This window comes from Lynx rufus, unplaced genomic scaffold, assembly GCF_022079265.1.
Source record: "Lynx rufus isolate CCGP_SWC_20201006 ecotype Redwood Valley unplaced genomic scaffold, mLynRuf1.p SCAF_40, whole genome shotgun sequence".
Classification (NCBI taxonomy): domain Eukaryota; kingdom Metazoa; phylum Chordata; class Mammalia; order Carnivora; family Felidae; genus Lynx; species Lynx rufus.
Window position 1 is genome coordinate 325,710 of NW_025814857.1, and position 24,344 is coordinate 350,053.

A 24,344-nucleotide genomic window follows, 5' to 3' on the forward strand; every position below is an offset into this window, starting at 1 on the left:
CTTCATTGTTGGTGTATAGGAATGCAACCAATTTCTGTGCATTGATTTGATATCCTGCCATTTTGCTGAATTCATGAGTCAGTTCTAGCAGTTCTTTGGTGGAGTCTTTTGGGTTTTCCATATAGAGTATCAGGCCATCTACGAAGAGTGAAAGTTTGGCCTCCTCCTGGCCAATTGGGATGCCTTTTATTTCTTTGTGTTGTCTGATTGCTGGGGCTAAGACTTCTAATACTATGTTGAATAACAGTGGCGAGAGTGGACATCCTTGTCTTGTTCCTGATCTTAGGGGGAAAGCTCTCAGATTTCCCCCATTGGGGATGATATCAGCGTTGGGTCTTTCATATATGGCTTTTATGATCTCGAGGTATGATCCTTCTATCTCTACTTTCTTGAGGGTTTTTATAAGGAAAGGATGCTGTATTTTGTCAAATGTTTTCTCTGCATCTATTGAGAGGATCATATGGTTCTTGTCCTTTCTTTTATTGATGTGATGAATCACATTGATTGTTTTGTGGATATTGAACCAGCCCTGCATCCCAGGTATAAATCCCACTTGGTCGTGGTGAATAATTCTTTCAATGTATTGCTGGATTCGGTTGGCTAATATCTTTGTGAGGATTTTTGCATCCATGTTCATCAAGGAAATTGGTGTATAGTTCTCCTTTTATAGTGTTTTTGGTTTGTCTGGTTTTGGAATCAAGGTAATGCTGGCTTCATAGAAAGAGTTTGGAAGTTTTCCTTCCATATCTATTTTTTGGAACAGCTTCAAGAGAATAGGTGTTAACTCTTCCTTAAATGTTTGGTAGAATTCCCCTGGAAAGCCATCTGGCCCTGGACTCTTTGTGTGTGTGTGTGTGTGTGTGTGTGTGTGTGTGTGGCAGATTTTTGATTACTAATTTAATTTCTTTACTGGTTATGGGTCTTCTCAAATTTTCTATTTCTTCCTGTTTCAGTTTTGGTAGTGTATTTTCTATTTTTTCCAGTTTCAGCTTCTAGGAATTTTTCCATTTCTTCCAGATTGCGCATCTTATTGGCGTATAATTGTTCATAATATTCTCTTACTCTTGTTTTTATTTCTGCTGTGTTGGTTGTGATCTCTCCTCTTTCATTCTTAATTTTATTTATTTGGGTTCTTTCCTTTTTCTTTTTGATGAAACTGGCTAGTGGTTTATCAATTTTGTTAATTCTTTCAAAGAACCAGCTTTTGGTTTCATTGATCTTTTCTACTGTTTGTTGTTGTTGTTGTTGTTGTTGTTTCGATAGCATTAATTTCTGTTCCAATCTTTATTACTTCCTTTCTTCTGCTGGTTTTGGGTTGTATTTGCTGTTCTTTTTCCAGCTCATTAAGTTGTAATGTTAAGTTGTGTACCTGAGACCTTTATTCCTTCTTTAGGAAGGCCTGGATTGCTATACACTTCCCTCTTATGACTGCCTTTGCTGAGTCCCAGAGGTTTTGGGCTGTGGTGTTATCTTTTTCATTGGCTTCCATGTATGTTTAATTTTTTCTTTAACTTCTTGGTTAGCCCATTCATTCTTTAGTAGTATGTTCTTTAGTCTCCAAGTATTTGCTATCTTTATAAATTTTTTCTTGTGGTTGATTTCGAGTTTTATAGCATTGTGGTCTGAAAATATGCACGATATGATCTCGATCTTTTTGTACTTGTTGAGGGCTGATTTGTGTCCCAGTATGTGATCTATTCTGGAGAATGTTCTATGTGTACTGGAGAAGGATGTGTATTCCATTGCTTTAGGATGAAATGTTCAGAATATATCTGTTAAGTCCATGTGGTGCAGTGTGTCATTCAAAGCCATTGTTTCCTTGTTGATTTTCTGTTTAGATGATCTGTCCATTGCTGTGAGTGGGGTGTTGAAGTCCCCTACTATTATGGAATTATTATCAGTGAGTTTATGTTTGTGATTAATTGATTTATACATTTGAGTTTTTCCACATTTGGAGCATAAATGTTTATAGTTGTTAGGACTTCTTGGTGGATAGACCCCTTAATTATGATACATGCCTTTCTTCATCTCTTGTTACAGTCTTTATTTTGAAGTCCTAATTGTCTGATATAAGTATGGCTACTCTGCCTTTCTTTTGTCGACCATTAGCATGATAGATGGTTCTCCATCTCCTTACTTTCAATCTGAAGGTGTCTTTAGGTCTAAAGTGGGTCTCTTGCAAACAGCATATAGATGGATCTTGTTTTCTTATCCATTCTGATACTCTATGTCTTTTGACTGGAGCATTTAGTCCATTGATGTTTAGAGTGAGTACTGAAAGATATGAGTTTATTGCCATTATGTTGCTTGTAGAGTTGGAGTTTCTGGTGATGTTTTCTCGTCCTTTCTAGTCTTTGTTGCTTTTGGTCTTTTTTTTTCATCTTTTCTCCCCTCAGAGAGTCCCCCTTAAAATTTCTTGCAGGGCTGGTTTAGTGGTCACAAACTCCTTTAATTTTTGTTTGTCTGGGAAACTTTTAATCTCTCCTTCTATTTTGAATGACAGCCTTGATGGATAAATTCTTGGCTGCATATTTTTCTGTTTCAGCACATTGAATATATCCTGGCAGGCCTTTCTGGCCTTCCAAGTTTCTGTGGATAGGTTTGCTGCAAACCTTATCTGTCTTCCCTTGTAGGTTAGGGACTTTTTTTCCCTTGCTACTTTCAAGATTCCCTCTTTGCCTGAGTATTTTCTGAATTTGTCTATGATATGCCTTATTGATGGTCGGTTTTTGTTGAATCTCATGGGAGTCCTCTGTTCTTCCTGGATTTTGATGTCTGTGTCTTTCCCCAGGTTAGGAAAGTTTTCTGCTATGATTTGCTCACATAACCCTTCTACCCCTAATTCTCTCTCTTCCTCTTCTCGGACCCCTATGGTTCTGATTTTTTTTTTTAATGAGTCACTGATGTCTCTAATTCTTAAATCATGCTCTTTTACCTTAATCTCCCTTTTCTTTCTGCTTCATTATTCTCCATAAGTTTGTCCTCTATATTCCTGATTCTCTGTTCTGCCTCATCCATTCTTGCTGCCGTGGCAATCTTTTGAGATTGCAGCTCAGTTATAGCATTTTTTATTTCATCCTGAATAGCTTTTACTTCTTTTATTTCCATAGATAGGGATTCTAATCTATTTTTGGCTCCAACTAGTATTCTTATTATCATGATTCTAAATTCTGGTCCAGACAGAATCTGGACTAGTATCTGTGTTGGTTAAGTCCCTCACTGTCGTTTCTTGGTGCTCTTCCTTTTGGGGTGAATTCCTTAGTTTTGTCATTTTGAAGGGAGAGAAGGAATTAATGAGGTAAAAAGAAATTAAAATTCAAAAAATTAAAATTAAAAAATATAAAAACAAACACACACACACACACAAATTGAATAAATGATGCTAGATCTTAGGTGTGTTTTGGTCTGGGTGTTGAAAGGGTCTTGATAGATTAGAGAAAAAGGAGGAAAGAAAAAAAAGGAAATAGTTTGAAAATTTGAAAAAATGAATACACTGAAGTAGACTAAAATGAAATTATGGAAGGAAAATATAATTTGAAAAAAATTACATGAAAGTAAAATATATAGTAGAAAAAAATTAAAGAAAAATATTTTTAATAAAAATTGAAAATAAAGATGATTTTTTTCTCTTTCTGTGTTCAAGAAAAAGAAAATTAATGAAAAAGAGAAAAAATAAAAAATAAAAAAAGAAAGAGAATTGAATAGATGGACCAGTGAACAGACTGAAATATGACTGAAATTACTTCGTTTTCCCTTAGAAGTCAAACTATGAAGTGCTTTATAGTCCATACACTAAGCAGGCGAAGTGACTTGTGTTCCTGAAGAGTGAGGTTGGCCCAGTTGGGCAGGGCTTAGTGTGGTGGCTCCATTCTCCTCTAGATGGCGCTGCTTAGCTTACTGGGGTCGATTGTTGTGGCGCTTGTAGGTGCGCGTACACATGCGCGGGAGTGGTGAAAATGGCGTCACCCAGATACGCAGTCTCTAGTATCGGAACTCTGTTCTCCCTGGTCAGCAATTGTGCACCCGTCCTTTGTCTTTGGCTTCCGCCCACTCCTCACTTTTACACAGTCCGTGACTAAGCCCCCACCTCCCTCCTGAGTTTTATCTCAGATTCGGCTGTTTTTCCTGACCCCTTACTTCTGAGGGATTGTGGCTTTGACCTGTTCTGCCCGTCTGCAGGAGGGTCTCACCGAGCAGTGGCCCAGTACTGGCTGCACCCAGGAACATTTGCGTGACTGTGCTGCTGCCAATGCCCAGAGACTGCGGCCGGGTGCCAGCCCACTCCTGAGAAAGTTCACGAGACAGGGTAGCAGCTGCGCTTCTGGGACTCTGGAAAATCACAACACACATCTGGCACCAGGCTTCACCCTTAACGACCTTGTTCCAGCACCAGTGAATGTGGTTGTTCTCCTGGGTCCACTGGGGCCTTGACTTTGGGGGACCCACACAGCCTCTACCAGGTGTCCTCCCAGCAGGGGAACCACCTCTCCCTGTGTGGCCTGAAGACCCTGGACTCCACTCTGCTCCTGGGGATTTACCCTTCTCACCAGAGCACCACCAGGTATTAAGCTGTGGAGTTGCAGACTCTGTGCTCCCCCTGTTTATATTCTTAATGGAATTTAAACCCTCTCCTTTCTCCCTTTTTAGTTCAGTCCCTGTAGCTGTTTCCACTTTTCCGTCTTCTCTCCAGCTGCTTTTGGGGGGGTGTTTTTCCTGTATTCTCTCTGCCCCTGTCTCCATCCTCTCTGTGCACCCAAAAGTAGCTCCCTGCCCTCCATGGCTTCTCTCTCCCCCAATTCACCTCTCCACGCTGCATACCTGCTGAATTCTGTGGTTCAGGTTGTGCAGATTGTTGTGTTAATCCTCAGATCAGTTTGCTAGGTGTACAGGATGATTTGTATTGGTCTGGCTGTATTTCATGGGTGCAAGACTCACAAAAAAACTTACATGCTTTTCCGTCATCTTGTCTCCTTCTCCTAATTGACTCCTGTTTTGTGAGATTTTAAGAGCTGGTATAGGGAGATTCTTTATTATGTTGGCTTTTCTGTGTGGCTCACCATATCTTTTTCAATTTGACCTCTGAGGCTCTCCATGATGCTTCTCTCCACTGTGTCCTCCTCATGCCACTGCTCTCACTCCCCCCCACCCCCGCCCGCATTTCTGACCTTTATGCTTGACTTGGAGTTTTGCAGTAGTCTTCTAATTGGTTTTTCCCTTTGGTGTTAGCTTTCTCTTTAATCCATTCTGCATTCAAACCATTTACCATTTGATTTCAACCTATCCTTCAAGCTCCCTCCTCCTGCTCCTTCCTGTCATGCATACCAAGCTTTCATCTAAAGGGGCTATTTGTCTTTCCCTGAACAACCTCCTTTTGGTGGATATTCCATTTTGTACCTTCATATGCTCAAATCCAATCTATCTTTTAAATCTAAGATTACATATCCTTTCCCCAAAAGCCATCTTTGAGAGATCTGAGTGCATGCCCTGATCATATAATGCCTTTCATTAGAGCTCTATGTGTGCATGGCTTATTTCCATTTAAAAGTCTATAAGCTTCATTTCTCTCATCATTAGCTACCTTCCCTCCATATCTCTTCTCATTTTAAAACAGATTCTTTTTGCCCACCACGATTTCTCCCCTGAATTCTTACCTCATTTAACAAACAAATCCAATCATAATTTGTGTCAGTGTACTGAAAAGTAATTTTAACACCTGACATCCTAAAGGCACAAATTACATAAGTCATTTTAGGTACTAATTGACAACTAGAAGTCTAAGTGAAAAAAAAATGACAGCAACAACTCAGGCTATAAGTTATGGATTCCACTGAGTGTTGCCTAAGCATCCTTAATTAATCAACAAAGAGCCACATTTACTCCCCCAACAACCTTTTCTCTCTTTTAGAAGTGCCAAACCCAAGGGAAAGTTTGCTTAAACTATTTATTTCTTAGCTTCTGAGCTTGACTGGTTTAAGCCTTTGGTTTGTTCTTGAGGATTATGGGGTTTTTAAGAATTGAGCCATTCTCTAGTTTGCTCTTCAGAATGTGGACATATTGCATTCATTTAATTCATTGAATTTACAGAACATATAAACAAGGGGTGAGTATAGCATTTATTTGGGTGGCATGAATTTCCATAAAAGAAGATGACAGGAATGCACTTCAGTTCTTCTGACAGCTCTCATGTTCCTGATGTTGTTTATGGGAACATTGCCCATTACAGTGAATTGATTCCTCTAGACTTGTTTCTCCCACATGGAGCCTATTAAGTTGAGGTGGAGCATGAAGGGCCAACATGCCTTAGTGGATGAACAGCCACCAAGGATATGCTTGCTAAAATCAACACTACTAGAGTGGGACAAAAGGCTTTCAGAACAGGGTGTGCACATATTCAAGTGCATAACCCTATTCCACAAATTATTAGGTCTGTGAAAGCTTTTCTGTGAATTTGTAGATGCTACTTAGGAGTCAGCTTTGGAAATGAAGTCAGAGTGACCCTTCTTGTGTTCCATTAAATGTAAATACGTTAAGAGAGCTTCTTTCCAATGAAATGCATTATTATGGAGCTATGTTTATGCGGAACTTCACTTTATGTTCACTTAGGTTTATTAAAATAAATGGAAATGCTTGTTCTAAACTATGTCTGGAACTTAATTTGCTAAATGTACTCTCAATCCCAGCCCACTTGACAGAAAATGGCCACCCTACTCCAGAGGACTAATGATAATAATTTAGTCCTCACAACAGCCCTGAAAGCCAGGTACTGTTTTTCAGCCAGGAGTGGAAAGGATATGATGGAGGTCAGACCTTGGGCTCTGAAGCCAGACTGCCTGGGTTTGAATCCTAGCTCTGACATTCCCTAGCTCTGTGACCTTAATCAAGTTCTTTAACTTCTCTGTGCCTCAGTTTCCTCATCTCTAAAGTATTATAATAGAACTTCTTCATAGGGTAAAATGAATTAATAGGTGGAAAATATCTAAAACAATTGCTGAGCACATGTTCAATTCACAAGCAATGTAAGATCTGGAGTTAGCCAGCCGTTTGCTGGCCAAACAGTAGAACAAGTGTGATGAAAGGAAGAAAAAAATGTAGGACTTTGGGAGCAAGCTGATTTTATCCATAGTTCTTGAGATGATCTATGTGACTTTGATAAGGGGCAGAAGCAGATGTATAGAAGGGTTGCAGAATGTGGGTTAGGAGAAGCCAACTCCTGTGATGTGTCCCAAATGTGTCTGTCCCAGCTTGAAGCTCTTGGAGTTTGGGAGATAATAAAAGGCATTTTCTTACATAGACCAGACTCCAGGAAGAATTTAGAACCTCAAGTAATAAACTGCTAAGCTTAAGGTATCACACTTCAATTTTAAACTACTAATTTACCTTCTTAATTTAGATGTTGCAATTTATGAAGCAACTGACCACTCATGATAGGCTTTCTTTTGGAGACCTGGAACATGATTGCTCACGTATCCAGTAGGGTTCTCAAAAACCTGAGTCACATGAGAATCATCTTACACTGGAATTTCTAATGATTTCCCTTGGTGTTTTATTGTCATTGTACAGTTTAGATGTTTCAAATATAATTTTGTTCAAAGCTCTCAGTTCGTGTTGGACTAATTGATGCCTCCCCTTTACTTTCTAGAAGCACTTTCAGCAGCAGCTTTGGCATTTGTATATTGCTGTCAGCAGCTTCATCTCAGATATCAATGTGGACATGGTTCTGTTTCACAATGATGCACAGGGATAAAATACAGAATTTCTTTGTGTTCTCGGGTTGTTATAATGAGATATAGTGCATTTTTTTTGGTTAAGAAAAGTTTTACTAATGTATTATTATTTCAGCAAAGTTATTGCAACAGGTTTAAAAGACAGATACACTGTTACAAGCTATAAAGTAACAAAGGAATTTTATACAATTAAAATATTACACAGGCTGATGGGATTTACTTAATAACTAACAGATCCATAAAAGAAACTAAATCTGAAAGTTTAAATCCAGTATTAGCACCTAAAGTATCTCTGAAAGTAAAACTTTTAACTGTTTCATTCTTTCCTAATGTATTTCTTAACTTCCTTGCAAATACAGTGCTCTCAAAACCCCAAAGATGAATGAAGGGTGTAAGAAACCCTGACACTAAGAACATACAGCCAGAAGAACTATAAACACAGACTCTGACTTGAGAGTTTTAGTTGGAAATCACTGAACTTACTGTATTTGAACCAATCCTAAGATTTCTGTGCACTGAATACTGTATACGAGGAAAGTCTATGAATCATAAGGTTTGCCAGTAGGGACAGTTAAAAATTAGCAATATACAGTATTATTCCTATCAAATTTTTTTCTCATAAGTTATATTTATAACAAAACTATAATTAAAATATTTATTATACTTGCTTATTACACATTCAGGGACACAGCAGGGACATTTATGTGTTTGATGGTTTAGCATCCAATTTATTGTGCTTACTTATTTTTGTAAGGAACACACAACACATACTACATCTTCCCAACATTCAAGGTAATGCAATAAAAAAATTCTCCAAAGAATAATAACTTGAAATTGCATTAAATACTGTTTTAATTAGGAATAACTGTTATAATAAAACAAGTAACATTATACATTATTTTTCCAATGAGCTTCAGTTGGAGAAACTGAACAGCAGAAATAAATCTTTAAGATTTTGGCCATGGAAAAACTGGTAGATCTGGGAGATGTGTTAGCAAAACCACAGACATGGCCTACCTTCCACCAAAATCCCGGAGAAAAGCATTTTCTGAATTTGGGGGAAATAACACTGAACACTGGCTAAGATGGGACTCACTGAAGTCTCAAGCCACCTGGGAAGCTGGCCCCAGGAATGAGAGAACCACTGTCCTGGTGGCAGGTAAGAAATGAATTTTGTTTTGGGCTGACTAATGGCTTATTTTATTAATGGCTTTGAATAAAAAAAGTGAAATGCTTCATTGTGTTTTCTCAGAAACTAATCAAGAGATTACAGAGTCCTACACAATTTGGAGACACAAAGTGGATGCTGAGTGACCAAAGGTCACTCCAGGTGTGGAATTTTAGAAAGTTAGTCCTTGGAGTAAATGGCACCGTGGCTCTGGCAGCAGATACAAAGGAATGATGCTCTGGGGAGGAGGTAGGGGACACTCTGCGATCGGCCAGTGGACAGATGAGGGTCCCAGCTGGAGGAGAGATCTTTAATTCAATGGTTTATCTCCCACTGCTCATGCCTCTGTCTTCATAAATGGTGATTTCAATAACTCGAAGTCCTCTCTCAATGTGATCTGTCAGGAGGAGGCCTTGGGGAGTATATATCTTCTCATTCTGCTCTTGAATGTATTTGGACACTTTCTTCACAACCCTCTCATAATGAGTTTCCATGCATAAGAAGATGGTGTAGGCTGTTAAGCAAGCCAAGCAGCCTTCAAGATATGATTGACTCCCAAATTCTCTGCTTCTGCATAAAGGTTATTTAGAGTTCCAACTGTTTCTTCAAACTGCTGCCTATCAATCAGGTTCTCCAGCTCCGCAGGGAACTTGGTCTGGAACTGGCAGCGTGTGCCACTGCTGTAGTCTTGCTGAATGAATACCTTCCTGGACACTGACACCTGCTGCGGCCTTATGGTGAGAACAGGATGGGCATGCCGCCTCCTCTGCCTTCCGCCTACCGAGGTATAGTGCATTTAAAGAGACCAAACATGCCCCTGGAGAGAAAAGGGGAAATTCAGCCCACCATAGTGGTTTTGGCTTGAGTAAGCTTGATCCCATGTTTGTTACTTGGAGTTGAATTCCAGTTTATGCCTACCCAAAGGATTTTACAATGCATGCTGAAAGAGATAGCCCCATCCAGCAATACCAGCAATGAACTAGAAGTCATAATGGCCCCTTGGTAGAGAAAGATTCACCAGGCCACTGAATGGATAGATTCAAGGTGATATGGTATTCCTTCATTCATTCTTTTCTTTCTTTTTTTTAAATTAATGTTTATTTATTTTTGAGAGAGAGAGAGAGAGAGAGAGAGAGAGAGAGAAGAGGAGATGCAGAAAGAGAGAAGGATACACAGAATCTGAACAGGCTCCAGGCTCTGAGCTGTCAGCACAGAGCCCAATTCAGGGCTCTAACTCATGAACTATGAGATCATGACCTGAGCCAAAGTCCAAGCTTAACCGACTGAGCAACCCAGGTGCACCTTTTCTTTCTTTTTTAATAGCAGCTTTATTAAGATATAACTGACACACTGCACAAGTCTTAAAGTGTACAATTCAATGGATTTTAGTATATTCACGGTGTTTTGCAATCATCCATCTACCTAGTTACAAAACATTTTCATCACTCATGAAGAAGACCATATACCCATTAATAGTCATTTCCCATTATCCCTTCTTCCCTCCCAGCTCTGTCAATCACTAAACTGCTTTCTCAGTCTATGGATTTGTCTATTTTGGACATTTCCTCTAAACAGACTCATACAATATGCGACCTTTCATGACTAGCTTCCTTTGCTTAATATAATGCTTTCAAGATTTTTTCATGTTGTAGCATAGAACAGTATTTCATTCCTTTTCAAGGCTGCATAATATTCCATTGTATAGATATACTCTATTCATTCATTCATCAGTCAATGGACATTTGAATGGTATGCACAATTTGGTTAGTGTGAAAAGTGGTTTTACACATTCATGTATAAGTCTTCACCTTGTACACACCTTGTGAAAACACTGTTTTCAATTCTTTTTGGTATATATTGAGAAGTGGAAGTGCTAGGTCATATGGTAAACCTACACTTATTAAACAATCACCACCCTTGAATTTCTAGGATTAATTCCACTTGGTTATGAAATATACTTTTTTAAATGTGCTGCTGGATTCAGTTTGCTAGTATTTTGCTGAAGAATTTTGCATTTATGTTCATAAAAGATAGTGGCCTGTGGTTTTCTTTTCTTGTTTAGCATTGGTATCAGGGTAATGCTGAACTCATAGAATGAGTTAGAAAGTGCTCTCTACTTTTCTATTTTCTGGAATAGTTTGAGAATGATTGGTGTTAATTCTTTAGGTAATTTGGTAAAATTCCCTAGTCAAGCCAGCCAGTTCGTCCTGGGCTTTTCTTTGTTGGAAGGTTTTTGATTACTGATTCAATCTCTTTACTTATTATTACCTGTCTGTTTAGATTTTATATTTATTGAGTCATATTTGGTAGTTTGTGTGTTTCTAGGAATTAGTTTACTCATCTCTTCATCCATTCTTAGAACAATGTTGATTGAGATTATACCATGTGCCAGGAATTGTGCCATGTACAGACACATGCTCTGCTCCTAGAGAAGTGAAAATTTGGTATAAATATAGATGATAAAATAAGAGATTCCATCACAGTGTAATGCTTTGAAATGCATAAGAGGGTCTCCTAAACCAGGCTTAATGGTTCAGGAAAAATCTTAAAGGGTGGCTGGGACAGGAGTGGTTGGAAGTTTTAATGTTTACTCTTTTATCTTTTTGTCAACCCTGCCTCAACCTATAAACAAGTCCCATCTTCAAAGTAAAATATTGAATCCAACCATTTTTCAAAACGTTTACCCTTTTCATCTTTGGTCCAAGTTATCATCATCTTTTCAGGTGGCCTCTTTGCTGGCTGCACAGGGAACAAGTGCTGCCCTTCAGCATGCACTGTGCAACTGTGCAACTGTGGCAGAGAGGTTAATTGCAGACTGCTAGGCTGACTAACAGCCCATTAATGAGTCTGCAGCAGCCACAGCCAGGCCTCTCAACAGTGTGGGGAGCACATCCTGCAGAGTGTGCCCAAAGCAGGCAAAGTAGGTCCTTATAGTTGGCTGAGATGAAGGCAATGATGACTATGTCACAATAGGAGAGAGCACATGCAACCCACATAGGAAGTACCCCTTGAGGTCTTGGGTCTGGTGATCAAGGGGGATTGCACTATAGGGCACTAAGCACCTCTTGTCTACAAGGCCACTACTTTCAAGAACAGAAGATGTAGCTGACCTACTTAATACATATGAACAAATACAGAGAGTTGGACAAAATGAGGAGACAGAGGAATATGTCCCAAATGAAAGAACATGACAAAAATCACAGTAAAGGAGCTAAATAAATGAGACAGAGATAAGCAATATGCCTGATGAAGAATTCAAAGTAATAGTCATAAAGGTACCCACTGGACTTGAGAAAAGAGTGAATGAACTCAATGACATTTTCAACAAAAAGGTAGAAAATACCAAAAAAAAAAAAAAAAGAACCAGTCAGAACTGAAGAATTCAGTACATTAAATGAAAAATACACTAGAGGAAATCAACAGCAGATTAGAAGATGCAGAAAAACAGATCAACAATCTGGAAGAGAGGATAATGGAAAACAACCAAGCTGAACAGCAGAAAGAAAAAAAGAATAATACAAAGTGAAAATAGATTGAAAGCCATCATCAAGTGTGACAACATCAAGTGTAATAACATTTGCATTATGGGAATCACAGTAGGAGAAGAAAAAAGGGGGCAAAAAACTTATTTGAAGAAATAATAGCTGAAAACTTTCTTAATCTGGGGAAGAAAACAGACATCCACATATAGGGAGCACAGAGAGCCCCTAACAAGATTAACCCAAGGGGGGTCGACACCAAGAAACATAATTAAAATGTCAAAAAGTAATGATAAAAATAGAATTTTAAAAGGGAGACTTTATAAAATCATCAGCTGCTTTTTCAGCAGAAACCCTGATGGCCAGAAGGGAGTGGCATGATGTATTCAAAGTGTTGAAAGGAAAAATCCTACAACCAAGAATATTCTACCCAGGAAGTTTATCATTCAGAATAGAAGGAAAGATAAAGAGTTTCTCAGATAAACAAAAGTTAAAGGAGTTCATCACCACTAAACCACCCTAACAAAATGTGAAAGGGAATTATTTAAGTGGAAAGAAGAGACCATAATTAGAAGTAAGAAAAGTATTAAAGGAAAAAAATTCACAAGTAAAAGCAAACACATAGTAAAGGTAGTAGATTAATTACTTATAAAGACAGTATTAATGTTAAATCACAAATGTAGTTTGTGATTTATCCACAAATCAGTTATATCTACAAAAATTAGTCAAAGGATAAATAAAATAAGAGGATATAAAATATGACATCATATACATGAAGTGTGGTGGGGGTAATAAAAATGTAGTGCTTTTAGAATGTGTTCAAACTTAAGTGACCATCAACTTAATATAGACTACTATACAAATATAGACTACTATACAAATAAGGTGTTATATATGAATCCAAGGTTAACCACAAATCAGAAACCTATAATAGATACACAAAACATAAGGAGGGAGGAACTCAAGCATAATACTAAAGAAAACAATCAAATCACAAAGGAAGAGAGCAACAAAAGGAGAAAGGAACAGAGAAATATCAAGAAAACAATTAACAAAATGGAAATATATACCTATCAATAATTACTTTACATGTAAATAGGAAAAATGTTCCGATTAAAATAGATAGGGTAATTGAATGGATAAAAATCCAGGACCCATCAATATGCTGCTTACAAGAGACTCACTTCAGAACTAAAGACTGAAAAGTAAAGGAATGGAAAAACGTATACCATGCAAATGGAAGTGAAAAAAATAGCTTGGTTAGCAATACTAGTATCACACAAAATTGACTTTAAAACAAAGACTGCATCAAGAAACAAAGAAGGGCATTACATAATGATAAAGAAGTCAACCCAACAAGAGGATATATCAATTGTAAATATCTATGCACCCAAAATTGGAGCACCTAAATACATAAAACAAATGTTACCAGAAAAAAAAGGGAGAAATTGACAGTAATATAATAATAATAGGGGACTTTTACAATCCCACTAAATTTGATGGATAGATCATACAGACAGAAAATCAATAATGACATGGTGGCTTTGAATAATACATTAGACTAGATGGACCTAATAAATAAATATACAAAACATTCTATCCAAAACCAGCATATTACACATTCTTTTCAAGTGCACATGGAACATTTTTCAGGATAGATCACACGTTAGGTCACAAACAAGTCTCAATAAATTTAAGAAGATTGAAATCATATCAAGCATCTTTTCCAACTACAGTGGTACAAAGCTAGAAATCAACTGCAAGAAAAACTGGAAAATGCACAAACACATGGAGGCTAAACAACATGCTAATAAAAATACAGGGGTCAAGGAATAAATCAAAGAGGAAATTAAAAAATACATAAAGAAAAATGAAAATGAAAACACGATGGTCCAAAATTTCAGGTGGAGTACTATACTAGCTTCTAACCAGCTTCCCCACTTCTGATATTTTCTCCTGTGACAAATATCATATATTAGCTCACCTGAACTCATTCCAACCCCAATCCTAGCATACCTTACCAAATGAAAGAGGTTGGAAAGCTAAAGACTATATATCCAGAAGTTTCTCTTGGCTTGGATTCCACAGGTAACCTAGCCTCTGCCAAGAGACAGATCTGAATGTAATTTGAAAAAGTGAGTGGAGAAGAGTTCGTGATTTTGCTTCTGTGATTTCTGGTTTTTGCTAGTAAGCATGATGTTAGAGTTTTTACTTTTTCTGCATGGGCAGTAACAGACTTCCCAAGGTGTAGTTCCTGGTTTTGTGGGCATGAAAAAGTAGGTCACTGGGTATCCACTTTGTTTATTTAGATACAGAATGAGGCATTGTGGTCTTGGAGCCAATATTTGCATTATCTCAGCAGAGAAGATGTGGCCCTGGAGGCAGCTGTGGGGCAGTGGCTTCTTGAATCTCCAGGTTCCTGATGGTGCCAATTATTTGATGTTATTTTGGGAAATGGTCCTGAAATTCCACCTAGAATATGTTATTCTGATTCTTTCAGCACCTCTATAAGCATCTAATTCAAAATCCTTTCTATTTAAATGGGTTAAAATGGTTCTGTTATCTGTAATGTAACTCTACAACCTACTTTCTACAGGGAAGCTAAAGGAAATGTTTATAAAATGGAAACCAACTCCTATAACTACCTTGCTCAAAACCCTCCAATGGTTTCCAGTGCTACTTGCAACAAAATTCAAACTCCTAACTTCCTCCTGCTCTCCCCTGGCTCCTTTCACTGAAGTTTTAGTTGCTTTCTTGCTATTCCTCAAACTCGCCAAACACACTCCTGGGCTTGGCATTTGCTGTTCTCTCTGGAGCATTCTCTGGAATACTCCTCTTCCAGATAGGTGCATGGGTAAACTTTTTACTTCATGCCAGTCATCTCCTTGTAATCTAAGGTTAGTCCAACTTTACTCTCTATGACATTGCTCTCTTGATATTTTTCAGAACATGCATCACCCACTGAGGTCATTTTTCCACATTTCTTTTGTGTGTGTGCATCATCTCTCTCTCTCTTCGTTGGAATATAAGTTACATGAGGGTAGGGACCTTGTCTGACTTTTTTATTGAATCTGATGGAAAGCAGTGACCCATACACATTGAGAGAATCACTAGGAATTCAGGAGGAGGAAAAATAAATAAAAGACACTGGCCATTTCTGAGCACTGCTGTGATGTTTAGGGATTGTTAGAAGGCAAAACACCAAAGACTGAAAACTCAAATCACCTGAGAAAGGTGGTGATTTCTGAAGAATATTTTTGCAATTGTGAAAAAGAAATTATATATGCAAGCAATGTGAAGAACTACCAGACCTGTGTCTGTAATGAGTATCATTACATCATTGATATCCAATTAGAAAGGCTTGTTCGTGACCTGCTCTGCAACTCATTTGGGATTTTCTTCTATAAAAGCATGTAGTTGGTCGGGGGGCGCCTGGGTGGCGCAGTCGGTTAAGCGTCCGACTTCAGCCAGGTCACGATCTCGCGGTCCCTGAGTTCGAGCCCCACGTCGGGCTCTGGGCTGATGGCTCAGAGCCTGGAGCCTGTTTCCGATTCTGTGTCTCCCTCTCTATCTGCCCCTCCCCCGTTCATGCTCTGTCTCTGTCTCAAAAATAAATAAACGTTAAAAAAAAAAGCATGTAGTTAGTCTCTTTTTTGTCATCTGAGGAGTAATAAAACAGAGTGTTGGGGTTCATGTCATTTTAAAGAGCCACAAAACACTTTGCAAGCCTCTGCTATTTATTCAGTCTAGGACTAGGCATTCTGGGATGGAACTAAGAAGGGAAAAGCCACAGACTCTATTGGAAAAAAAATAGGCAAGATACTCTCCAGTGGGAGTCAGGGGAGTGACAAGGAGAGGATTGACCTCTCCTAGTCAATCAGATATTGTGGATGCTCTGGAGAGGGAAGAGGCCAGGAAAACAGAGAATCAGAAACCATGGTGTCAGTGAATAGGTGATCTTGAAGTGCTTTGGAACTAGGGAAGAGTTAAATGCCCAATCCACCAGCCTCTAAATAGCAGCTAGGCCACTGAGAAAACAGGTATAAATTAAACTATTCAGGGCCACAGTCAATGCCTGTCTCTCACCTCTGTCCAGGGCCTCAAGTGGCTAAAGCTTGTTTGCTCATTGCTGCCAGCCACTGTCACATTAACTATATCACTATAAGTTCACAATTACCAGTTTCATGTGGATCCTCAACATTGCTTAGTATTCCTTACTGTTTCTTTAGCTACCCATTTCATCCTCTCTCTACATTATATTTTCTTACTTTATACATGCCCTTTAAGCATTCTCTCCCATAGAAGATAATCTTGCCATTCATTTTCATGGAGAAAACAGAGAACTCTAAACTCAAATGGAAATTCCCTCAATTTGCTGTCACCAAACTTCCAGCTGCTTACATCAGTCTCCAGCCTTTAATCCTATCCTGGCTTGGACATGATAGAGGGTTTCAGACTGAATTTGCACATGGAGAGTACTTCGGTGGTCACTGACTGGCTGTGACTGAGTTCCTCTAATAATGCAACATTCCACTGTCTTGGTTCTTTTGTTCATATGAACAAATCTCATTTGGGACTGAATTGATCAGACATTTTTATTAATGCAGCCAGAATGGAAGGAAATATCAGGCTCTGCAGTGTAGATTTCCCATGTCACTGGATTATCTGTATTAGAATCTCAAGGTGTGCTTGTTCAAAACGAAGATTTCTTCTATCTGCCCCATCTTCCACTAAAAATGGTTGCAAAGATTCTGCAGTTTAACAATCTTCCCATAAAAGAATTTGTGTATACACCAAGTTTTGAATGCCACTGATATTGACCATAGCTAATTTGTTAGGTGAAAAGTTCTGGAATGGGTCTTTCATCATGAAGGAGGGTTCTCTAAAAGGTGTTTTTTTAAAAGGTAGTGTCAATCACAAACCAGGGGATTCCTCTTAGACCATTTCCTTGTCAGACAAATTTAAAAATGTTATGTCACATACTATATCTCACTCCAATATTTCCATCTCCACCAAAACACACATACACATCCAGAACCTACTCTAATGCATGCAAGAACATGCTAGTTCTCAACTTCAGCCCAGTAAAAGGATTCAGCTGTGAGAGTATTAAAGTACTATATACAATATTTAAGCCATTTTGTGAACTATAACACATCTACAGAAAAGTGAATAAAATATAATTACATGGTATAAGGAATAATTATAAGGTGGAGATGCATGTAAGCACTACTTAAGTCAAAGAAAACATGAACAGTCCTCTAGAATCCCTTCATGCTCTTTTCCAACACTAGCTCCCTGGTTATTGTGTATTAGTTTTATAATCTATTTACACATTTACCTTTAAGTTTATAAAAATAACCTCATACAATATATATTATTGTGTGTCTGGCTTCTTTGACTCAATATTTTGTTTACAAGATTCATCCAGTTTGTTGTATATAGCATAGTTTGTTCATTCTCTTTGCTGAATGATATTGCATTTATAGATATTCTGTAATTCGTATAGTCACTCAACTTCTTTTGGTATTTGGATTGGGTCCAGTTTAGGACTATTACAAGTACTGCCACTCTGGACCTTCTGGGATATCTCCAAGGTCATGTATGCATGGGATTCTCTAGGCTAATGGAATTTGTCTAATAGTCATATTGCTATGTCTCAGGATAAGCATATTTAAAATTTTATGGGATACTAAAATAGAGTGCTTTTTATTAATTTATAAATATTTATTAATTTCCTTCAATTTAAGGATTATTTGGTAATATGCTATTTTGTTTCCAAATATTGTGGATTTTTAATGACATCTGCGTTACTAACTTCTGCATAGGCACTATGGTCAAAGAACATAGTTTTTATGACATTAACCCCTTGGAGTCTATTGAGGTTTCCTTTTTCCTAATTCATATTCTACTTTTATAAATGAATAATGTGCCTGAAAAGGATTGCTCCTCTCTTTTTGTTGCATGTATGTAGAGTTTTATATTATCTATTAGCTCAAATTTATTATTGTTTCTTTGATATTGCTGCTTATTTTGTTTGTTTGAACTTTCAGTTTCTGAGAGTCCTAGGTTAAAATGTTCAGCTATAGTTGTTAATGTATGTGTTTCTCCCACAGTCTTAAAATTTGTTGCACACCTAGTGATGTACAGATCTTCCTTAAATTATGATGAAGTTTTATTCCGATATACCCATCATAAGTTGAAAATATTGTAAATTGAAAATGCATAACTAACCTACTCAGCATTATAGCTTAGCCTAGTCTACCTTAAACATGCTCAGATCACTTACATTAGCTTATAGTTAGAAAAATAATCTAACACAATAACATTATTATTTTTATAATAAAGTATTGAATAATATAATTTATTAAATACTATACTGAAAGTGAAAAATAGAATGGTTGTGTGGGTACAGAATGTTTTTAAGTGTATCAGTTGTTTACCCTCATGATTGTATGGTTGATGGGAAGTTTTGACTCACTGCTGCTGCCCAGCATCACAAGTATCATACCACATACCACTAACCTGGGAAAGGATCAAAATTCAAAATTTGAAGTGCAGTTTCTACTGAATGCATATTGCCTTCACACTATCAAAAAGTCATAAGTTGAAACATTGTAAATGGGGGATTGTCTGTAGTCTGAAGATATAAGAGCAAAAATTGACATAATTATTAGGAGAAATAAGCAATCATAGTTGGATATTTTAACACACCTCTCCATAATTGATAGAAAAGCAGAACAAAAATCAGTAAATATAAAGACAATTTGAAAAAAAATAATAAACGACCTAATGGAGACATATCTATATGTATCTATAACCATATATCAATTTCCACACCTATACCTATATTTATACCTACATCTATATCTATGCCTATATCTACATCTATATCTATGCCTATATCTACCAACCAAATGGAAAGTGTAATTTTTCCCAGCATGTATAACATTTACAAAAATTGACTATATTATATTCAGAAAGCAAGTATCAGAAACAAATTTCAAAGAACTGAAACCATACAGAGTGTTTTCTGACCACAGTGGAATTAAGCTAGACATCAATAACAAATGCCAGTTAGAAAAATCCCTACATGTTTGAAAATAGTCAATTTAAAATAACTTACAGATAAAAGAAGAAATCATAATAGGAATTTAAAATAATTTGAACTGAAAAACAATGAAAACACCAAATAACAAAAATTTGGGGATGTAGTTAAAATAGTAATAAAGTGAAAGAAGAAAGTCTGAAAATTCATGAGTTAAGTATTTCTATCAAGAACTTAGAAAAAGGACAGCACGTTGACTAAAGAAAATAGAAAATTAAATTAAAAACTAAAATTTGATATTAAAAATATGAAGTACTCAGGAACAACTCTAACATAAAATGTGTAAGACCTTCATAGAGAAAATGATGGACAACGAGATACATGAAATAAGCCTGAAATAGATGCCATACTCATAGACTGAAAGATTCAATATTATAAATATGTCAATATTCTCCTAATTTATTGACAATTCAATGCAATTGCAGTAAAAAAATTCTAATACATTCTATTCTGTGGAATTTATCAATCTAGCTTTAAAATTTGCATAGAAAAGCAAAGGTACAAGAATATTCAAGATACTTCTAAAGAAGATGGTAGGAGAATTTGCTCTGCCTAATATCATTATAAGGCTATAATAATTAAGACACTGAAGTTCTAGCAGAAGGATAGATAAATACATCAGTGGAAAAGAATAAGGAACCCAGGACATCTTCACTCCAACATCTGCTCTGAATGATTTCTTCATCTTCAAGCCTTAACTATGCCCCAGTTATTTGCTGAAGATACAGCTTACTCTGAAGTCTTAGCTTACCTTGAAGTCCTCTCCAGTGGAGGCTTTTTTTTCCCTCAAACACCGTGTACCTTAAGACTGGAAGAAAGATGGGTCTTCTTTACTCCCATGTTGCTTCTAGGCCAAATAATATCGGCCTTTTTGAGGTTTATGCCATTTTGCTATATCATCTATGCTTATTCATGCTACCACCCATTGACCTCCTAGTTATTCTATCTTATCAAGGAATTGGGAGTCTGGCTAATGATCTTCCTCTCTGCACCATCCTATCATCTCCCAGATGACTTCAACATCCACACTGACCACCCAGCAATTTGGACTTCTCATTTCTGGTGGACTTCTCTAGCTCATACTAGACACACTCTCCCACAGACACTGCCTGGGTTTATTATTCATCAGAAACTACTCTACCTATGAATGCATACATTAAAATATCCCAGATCACAACCTCCTAGCCATTCTGCCCTCTCATTCTTCTTCTACATCTCTTTTCTGATCTTACTAAGATCTTTGTAGCTTGACCTATTTCCTGCCCATCTGTCCTCTCCCTCTTCTGTCTCCTTTCCTCATTGATTTGGTTCAGTGAAATTCTCTCTACTTTCTTTTTCTGTTTACATGCAGACTTACTAAGTTGTTAATACATCCACTATCACTTATCTCCCTAAATTAGCAGCATCTCCTTTATCCCACATCCAGTTACGGCCCACATGTGACCAATTGTTGATTCTAAATTCTATGTATTTCTCATTGTGTCTTCTGCTAATTTCAGCATTTCTCACATAAATTTTGCTGTAGTCTCTAATACATTGTTGCCCTTCTTTGATCCTTTCTTCACATTGCTTCCAGGGTGATACTTCTAAAACACAAATCACTTCCCTAATTGAAGCCTTCTGATGGCTTCTTGTAGCCTTAAGGATAAGTCCAAATCACTGACTCTGGCATCTGAAGCTCCTTCCAGCCTCTTTATCCTTGCCTTCCATCATTCCACCTCTCAAAATCCTTTGGTACACTCACACCAAAACACATTGGCAGTACCCCGAATGCATAATAATCTTTCATGACTCTTATTTTCTTTGAACATTTGTTCCCTCTGCTTGGAAATTCCTTTTCCCTTTACCACTTTTCCAAGTACCTCCTCCTAGTTCAAAACTTAGTTTTCCTCACACTTCTGTGTGCTCACTTTGCACTATTATGGCATTTATCCTACTGAGCTACAGTCATTTACTCTGCTAGTTGAGAGATTTTTACCACTAGACTTTGAGCAACTTTGAGGTCAGAAATCATCTTGTGTTTCTGTCCCTAGTTGTGAGATCAAGGCCAGATAATATAGTAGTTTCTCTTTCTCTCTTTCTGTCTGTAATAGCAGTAGATCAAACTTATTTTTTTAAAAAATCTAATGATTATTTTTGAGAGAGAGAGAGAGAGAGAGAGAGCGAGAGAGAGAGAGCATGAGCAGGGGAGGGACAGAGAGAGAGAAAGGCACAGAATCTGAAGCAGACTCCAGGCTCTGAGCTGTTAGCACAGAGCCTGATGCAGGGCTTGAACCCAGGAACAGTGAGATCATAACCTGAGCCAAAGTCAGACGCTTAAACGACTGAGCCACCCAGGCACCCCAAAGTTGCTCACACTTATTGAGAGCTTACTTGATTGAACTAGGTGCTGTGCTCAGTTCACTGACTCCTTACAACTCTGAAGGATAATAATTGTTATTATCTCAATTTTACAGATGAGGTGCCTGAGTTCTAGAGAAGTGAAAAAAGTTGCCCAAGGTCACAACTCTAGTGGCAGAAGCTAGGATTTGAACCCAAAATGTTTTACTCCAGGGTTAGGGTCTTAAAGCACTATGCACCTTCTTAGGGTTGCAAAGAACTTAACCATGCATTAAGGGAACAAGCACCATTTAGGAACAAATTACTTCCCCTAACAAACATTGGAGTTACCATCTCAGGAGGACTACAGTTAACAGCCAATTGCTAGAGACTTTTTGAACAGGCTTAAAACTTGATATCCTCATGTCAGTAGATGTTCTTTTAATACATTTTTGTTGGTTGAATGAAGAAATGAACTAGTATGGTCCTAATGATGCCTTGGAAAAAGTAACATAATATTTTTCCAAGTTTTAGAGAATTTGTTTTTAACAAGACAGAGCTTAGTCAGAGTAAAACTCCTTGTTTTGTACCCCAATTTAAATGTGAGTCAGCCAGATTGTTTCAAAGGCTGTCCAGAGACCTGTCATCTAGATTCAGTTTGGCAAAAGAGCACCTCAAAATAAATCCTTGAGTTTATCAGTAAGTCTTAAGATAGAAACAAATTTGAATTCTTAGAAGTCTGAGTAGTTGGGATACATGATAGAGATTGATGTAAAGGAGACCTATGCAGTTTTGGGCCTCAGCATGCCAAGTTTTCTGTGGTTTAAGGTATACCAGATCATGCATAGATAAAGTAGCATCAATGTCACTGACTTTCCTCAGCCACACACTGAGGAACTCCAAAGCCCAACTTCACTGATACTTGCAGGGTAGTCTCTTATGCTAAAGAGTCAGGAAAAAAGGGTTTTAAAGAAATGCAGTTATGACTGGTCATTACCCAGAACATAGAGTAGGGAAAGAATAGGGTGGAAGTTGGCAACCTTTACACAGGGCCTGCTTTCCAGATTTTCTTTCACTCTTTACCCCAAACCAGGGAGTTAAAGACAGCCTTTTTTTTTCCACATAGGGTGGGCAAAGGAACCTTTGAAAGAAGATACAGCAATGGGAAGTCTCTTTTTTGCCTTCTTCTCTAAGTTTAGAACTGACTCAGTATGAAGGCTCCCTAATCAGGAACCCAGTGCCTCCCCCAACACAGCTCCATTGGGCCCAGGATTCAAGCCATGACACATGGAGTACATGACTCTTGTCCTGCTCCCTCACCATAGCCTCCTTCACCTCTTTCAATTTTTCTAAAGAAAAGCAAGTGAATGGTAACAAAATTAAAGATAGTGGTCACCTCTGGGAGGAAATGAGGATATAATTTAGGGAGAGTACACGTGGGTTTCAGAGGCATTATATTCTAGTTCTCAATCTTGGTGATAGGCATATAGGTTTTCACTTTATTATGATGCATATTGTTGTGGAAGCAGCTATTGCAAACCTGCTGCCCCTCTTTGGGATTGCCCAATTAGTGCCCTGAGCCTGGAACATTCTTCTATATGAAATATAGCTGTCCTTTGGCCCTTAATTTTTATTTCTTTTTTAAAAGTATATTTATTTATTTTGAGGGGCGTCTGGGTGACTCAGTTGGTTGGGCGTCCACTCTTGATTTTGGCTCAAGTCATGATCTCAGGATTCTTGGGATTGAGCCCTGTGGTGGGCTTTTCACTGACAGCACAGAGCCTGCTTGGGATTCTCTCTCTCTCCATCTCTCAGCCCTTCCCCAGTTTCCGTGTGTGCTCTCTCTTTATTGAGAGAGAGAATGAACACACAAGTGGGCAGGGGAGGGCAGAGAGAGAGGGAGAAAGAGTACCAAACAAGCTCCATGCTCAGCATATAGCCCCACATGGGGCCCCATCCCACGACATGAAGTCATATCAAGAGTTGGAGGCTTAACTGACTGAGCCACCCACGTGCCCCCGAATTCTTCTTTTTTTCAATTGTACTTATTTTCTTTTATTTTTTAAATTTTCTTTAATTTATTTTTTATATTTACATCCAAGTTAGTTAACATATAGTGCAACAATGATTTCAGGAGTAGATTCCTTAATGCCCCTTACCCATTTAGCCCATCCCCCTTCCACAACCCCTCCAGCAACTCTATGTTCTCCATATTTAAGAGTCTCTTATGTTTTGTCCCCCTCCCTGTTTTTACATTATTTTTGCTTCCCTTCCCTTATGTTTATCTGTTATGTGTCTTAAAGTCCTCATATGAGTGAAGTCATATGATATTTGTCTGTCACTGACTGACTAATTTCGCTTAGCATAATACTCTCCAGTTCCATCCACGTAGTTGCGAATGGCAAGATTTCATTCTTTTTGATTGCTGAGTAGTACTCCATTGTATATATAAACCACATCTTCTTTATCCATTCATCTATCGATGGACACTTGGACCCTTTCCATACTTTGGCTATTGTTGATACTGCTGCTATAAACGTTGAGGT

General features: G+C 37.8%; 1 pseudogene; it reads right to left on the bottom strand.

The window, feature by feature from the left end:
* Positions 1–8,124: 8,124 nt before the first annotated feature.
* Positions 8,125–20,398, bottom strand: LOC124525375 (golgin subfamily A member 7-like; annotated as a pseudogene).
* Positions 20,399–24,344: the final 3,946 nt, after the last annotated feature.